Here is a 6,000-nt window from a genome sequence, read left to right on the forward strand (position 1 = left end):
CTCCTGTAATCACCAATGCTTCAGTTTTAAAGAATGAAGCTGAGTGAAGTAAAAAACAATAACATTAAAAGCTGCTCCTAAATTGCATCTTTTCAAGAGTTCTTTTAAACCACAATCAGAAACCTCTGGAGGGAAAGAACCACTGTTTTAAAAGTGTAATCTAATTAAATTGTGGGGTAGAGAAAAGGACAGATAGTTAAAACAGCACAAAGGATTTGAGGCACTTGTTTAACAGTGCTGACTCCATGACTAAGGCAGGTGATTTCTGGAAGCCCTGTATCTTACTTTTCTTCAGAAGCTTCAAGGTTTTTCTTTCTTTCCTTCCCAGTCTGTCTAATCACGATGCCAGCTCCAGATGGCTAGAATTTTTGGAGAGAGTTGTATGGGATGGGTGTTTTTTTAAGCAATGATTGAGTTGTTTGTTTATTTTTCTGTTGTAAATACCCAAATGCTAAGAAAGCAGAGACAACGTAAACCCAAGTTACTCCAAGTAGCTAAATGCTAATGCTATAGACAATTTTAGTGAGATGTTTAGTGATCAAATGTTTGGAATCACTTTCAGAGAGTTTAGATACTAACATACAGTAGGAGGTACTGTTGTTTTAATAAATATTTTTCATCAGATGGAAGAATGATGCTTTCTACTTTTGCAGTTCTGATCATGTGTATCTTCTCTATAAATCTCACAAGCATCAGGAAGAAAAGGATTAATACATGTGGCTATTTGTGAACTCAGTGGAGGGATTCTAAGTGCATATTCTTCAACTTTTACTCTAAATGATGATTCAGTAAAACAACAAATGATTTTATAGTCAATTACATACAAATAACTTTCCTGACCCATGATAAAGCATTCTATATGAGACTGTTTTGAAGGCAGTAGATGTATGTGAAGGATTTTCCAGGCATTTCTCCTGGTCATATTTTTAAACAAACAAACAAAACCTCAGACTCATATGTCCTTAAGAAGGGTGAAACAAAATTGAGTTGTATTATGCTACAGTAAGGTTTTAATTTTTGTGTCTCAGAGGCAGAGATTTCTGTCCTTAAGGCTGTAAAGGTGTAACGTGGTTATTTATAGTACAGGCTCTTATCTAGAAACTGGAGGACACCAGAACAAGATTCCGATTGTGAATTTCTGAAGCCTGTTTTCAGGTACAGACTGTTTCTTCAAGGAAGAATTAAGGAAGACTTGAATTAAAAGCCTTTTTGGGGAACATATGCCAAAAATCTCAGGACCCTCATTTGAAAAGTTTATTCTCAATTTATGTGCGTTTTGCTTTCTTGGTAGCTCTTGTACTGTGTATTTCTGCAAATTCATGGTACTTTGTCACTAATACATCCTTATTTTATAAGAAAGCTATTGTTACTCCAATAAGATCAAGAATCTGTAAGGGAGTAGCTTTTCTCTTGTCTTATTTTCATTTTGCTTTCCTATTGGTACTCTTCTTGAATTTTGCTGGCACTTACATAGTGTTTTTTTAAAGCAACATATAAATCTACATTTTACTTGCTGTGCCATTCTGCCGAACTTATTTCCCATGTGTATCTGAATGTATCCTAAAACAACAGATTCTTAAGACTCACTGGCTTTTGGTAAGACTACCTTGAGCCCACTGTAATATTATCTACACTTCAAATGATTGTAATATGGGCTTTTAAGTTGCAAGTGAAAACAACTGAGCTCTTAATGTTATAGCTGTCACTTTTGTGTCCTTTGAACTGCAGATGGAACTAAAATATGAAATCACTTATGTATTTAGCTGTTGAATGTCACTATGAACCAATTTTCTTCTACATTTGCAATATTAAAAACAATAAGCACTGTTTTTCTAGATAAATGTATATTAGCATTGGTTGAGGAAAAGGAGTGGAAACAGTATCCAAGTAGTTTAATTTGTGTTCCTTATGTGCTCAACAGAGCAACCTGAGGAACAACTCATGTAGAGTACCTAACTGTAGGTTTTTCTAAGTGCTCTCTAGAAGAGTTTACCAGTTTCTTGACTCTGCAGGGAATGCAGCATGAAGAGAGATGTACTAAATGATACTGTGAACTAGTTCATTGTGCAACAGGTCACAGTTCAGTGTAATTGATCTGTGCGCAAGCTGCTAGGTTTTGATTTGGTTTGGTAATTTTTTGAGGGCTAATAATTAACTCTTCAGTATTCAAGTCAGTAGCATATGCTTCGTGACCTTGTTGATACTCAAGAGCCAAACCATTGCTAGTTACCCCGATGGTATTTTCTTGTTTTGTGAACAACAGTGTATATTGGGGTGTGGCTTAGGCAGTGCAAATGCGGTTACTATGGGTAACTTTGGGACCACAAGCTTTATGCATTTCCAGTGAGCGTGTCAAGACCATTTGAACCATTTGAAATGAAGTAAAATAGTTATCAATATTCTTCCTTACTGATATAACTGAGGCATCTCTCACCAACTCTGCTCACTGATGACATTTATTTTTAAACTCGAGTTTCTCTTGTCTAATTAACTCTTAAAATGCTGTGGATATAGAACTGAGCATGTACTTAGTAGTAACTGGGACTATACAGGATTCTGATATTTTTTTTCTATATATCAGACTAAAAAGTTGAAAATACAAAATCTCCTGAGAAACAACAACTAAACATCTTTTTTTTTTTTTTTTTCTTTTTTCACCAAGTATCTCCAGTCTGACCACTTTGTGAACATAAGAAGCAAAGAACTTATATGCCTCTCTAGATGAAAACTAAATTCATGGGAATCAGTTGCAATGAATATTATTTAGCTGTTTTTATCCTTTCTAAAACAGTCTCAGTGAAGTAAACTTCAGGAGGTAGAAAGCAACAGTAATACTCATGAGCAGCCTTTCAGTGAGTTAGGTTTGAGTTACTGTCATTTTCTTAATAAAGTGTTAAATTACCATTTAATTATGTACTTATTTATTTTAGATTAAGGAAATAGTTTAGAGACAGAGTCCTGTGTTCAGAGGCAACTGCAAATTGATTTACTAGGAAAGGGACTGACAGGTATTTGCTTGGCATGACCAAATGACCTGGCTTTTTTTTTTTTTTTATCAATTATACCTTAAGTATTAATAATGTTCTTTGCATGTATGTTATATATGCAAATGCCACTCAGGATGTGGCACTTCTGGCACATGCATCGAGCAAAGTGCTGTCCCTGTATTCAGTTGCTAAAATAAATAGTGTTTCATGCAAGATTTCTCAGAGGTCAGTTCAAGGATGACATGTATGATCTATGAAGCTCTATGGCCTTCTTCGTTTTAAACTGGTGACTGGCATTCCTTTGTGGGATTTGTGTTACTAATAATAAATAATAAAAAACAAGTTACTGTTAACAGTAAGCTAAATATATTTCCCAGAAGATTATCAATGGAACAACTCATTTTTTTTGAACCTTCTCTCCTGTGAATTTGAGTGATCTGTAGAGGTTTATAACTGTGGAGATTCACCGTGCAGGGATAATTAAGGATGATTGATTGCCAATCAACATGTCTGTAAGGAGCATGTAGATTTTACTCTAGTCTTCAAACTGATCTGCACAATGCTTTAGTATGTGTTAAAGTGACATTTGCTTGAATCTTTATATTATGTAGTACTGAGAATCTCTAGGATTATTTTGGGACGTGAGCTGTGTGTTCTGATCTTGCAGACAATTCTGAGATAGTAATAAAGATGATGCCTATGGAAAACATCCTCTTGGTTTCCACAACCGCAAACAGGATATGAGAAATGAAATGAATGCTAGCCATTATTAATGATAGTGGGCAAAGAGTTCACTGAAAGGGCATTGTGCCTATCCTGTTACATACCTTAAATTAAGTTGAGACAAAAGGTAAAATTTGGACCTAATTAAATCCATAGTTTTTGCCAGTGACTTGGTGGGAAGAGTGTTTCAGGTTTTCTTTAATTTGTGTGTGTATGTCTTTGGGGTCTTGTGTTTTCTTACCTGTTAGCTTGTGATCCCCCCCACCCCTCCAATGCTTTCTGCTTTATTTTTATTTTTCCCACTCCATCTCCCTAAACTCTTGAATTCCTTAACTCAGGTTGATCACATGCAGAAGTCCCTTGTACATACTATGGAAATTCATGGTGGGGTAAAGAAGAGAACTTTAATTAGGCTTATGCTGGTGGATAGGCTGCAGTGAGCGCCTGTTGTGGATGCCCCGTCCCTGGAGGTATTCAAGACCAAGTTGGATGATGCCCTAAGAAAGCTGATCTATTGGGTGGCATTCCTGCCCAGGCCACGGGTTTGGAACTAGATCTTCCAACCCAAGCCATTCTTTGATTCCGTGATCATTCTGGCTCATTCGGCACAGGAGGAAACTAATGTCAATACCTTTGGTTAGAGGAAGCAAGTGGTAGTATTAAGGAGAGGACTTGTATGTGCCAAACACCTTTGACAGAGCAGCAATGCATGTGTGTTCTGAGGGTGTGCACGAGTAAATGAGTTAAATGTCACTGATATTTGCCAGCAGCGTGATATGGAAATGCTGCCCACTGCATCACACAGATCTGCTACCATCTGTTCACAAAGGTTTGCTGTGGTAAGAGGAGTAGAAAATTGTATAATTTTCCACATGTTAAAATTGTGGAAAAACTTGTTTTTTTTTTTTTTTATATATATATATATTTTTTTTTTTTTTTCCCATGGATATTTGTTTTCTGAAAGTCATCTGAAAACAAGTCAAATCTCTTTGTTCATAATATTTGGAATTTCCATGGATGGTATAAGTGTAAAGGAGCCTTATCAATGTAAAAAATATTTTTCTCTGTATCTGATCAACATTATGTTTTGCTTTGCTTTGCTATTCCAGCAAATATATAAATCCAGAAATTAAGGTAGCAGGACAAGCAGTCTATTATTTGAATCTTATGGTATTTCTTATGTATTACTAATGAAGTACCCAAAAAGGTTCATTTCATTATGACCTTATAGTTATCAGAGAGTCTATGTTTTCCTTTTCAGAGTTAAGCAAATCAAATAAAAAATGACAATTGCTGCTGTGTTTGTTGGTGAAGGGTGTTTGCCATCATTCTTGGTCAAATAACCTATTTAAAGAAACTTTATTTTGTCGCTGCCTATGCAGCCCCACCAGGGCTGTGTGGTGGTCCACCCGTATAGTGCCTCAGGCTACCAGCTTTTATCAGGGATAAATGTTAAGGTCTTAAATGTATGGTTTTACTAAGAGGACCAGCTGTATGAGTAGGGCCACAAACTCAACACCTTGGATAGCTGTTTTTCCATCTGTATGGACACCAGCTGTGCTGTGTTACTGAAGCATGCTAAAAAATGTGAAGTACAGCATATAGGATCTATAAGCAGTATATTCTGATGTTCAAATGGTCTCCAGTTCACTGTCCCAGCACATCATTGTGATACATCAACCTGATCTGGAGTCATCAGCTTTCATTTAGCTAAAGCATCTGTCACTGTTTTGCTGACATATTCTTGTGATGGGAGCAGTAGTTGCTACCTCTTATCTTCTGCCTCTCCTCATTGCTCTAGAGATCCCCTAGAATAGGAAGCATCCAGGCTGAATTTCTTCTGTTTCCAGCTGCATTTTGTGGATGGCAGCACAGTACCCCTTGTCTCTTGCTGCAAGTGGTCGGTGAGGTCAGCCTTGCATTTGTTCTGCTTTGTATCACAGATATGAAGTAACCACAGCAAGCTTGAGAGAAGCCAAGTGCTCTCTGTTTGGTTCTTGAGCTGGGCTCAGGCTCAGCACAAAGATTAATTATTCCATTATGTCTTAGCCTGAAATGCAAAAAAAATAAAATCCAACTTTGAAAAGGAGAGATGCCTAGGAGAGATGGTGCAGCACTGCAAATGACTTAATTATTTAGTCCTGCCATGACTAAGAAAAGTAGTAGATATAAATCAGCTACTTTGCAATCCAGCTATGTAATAATTTATTATGGTTTGAACAGCTTAATTTGATGCTTGGGTGCTTAGACCTCTAGCACCAGTGTAGTCTCCATCTGTGCAGTTCTCCTA

Source organism: Aythya fuligula, chromosome 11, assembly GCF_009819795.1.
Source record: "Aythya fuligula isolate bAytFul2 chromosome 11, bAytFul2.pri, whole genome shotgun sequence".
Classification (NCBI taxonomy): Eukaryota; Metazoa; Chordata; class Aves; order Anseriformes; family Anatidae; genus Aythya; species Aythya fuligula.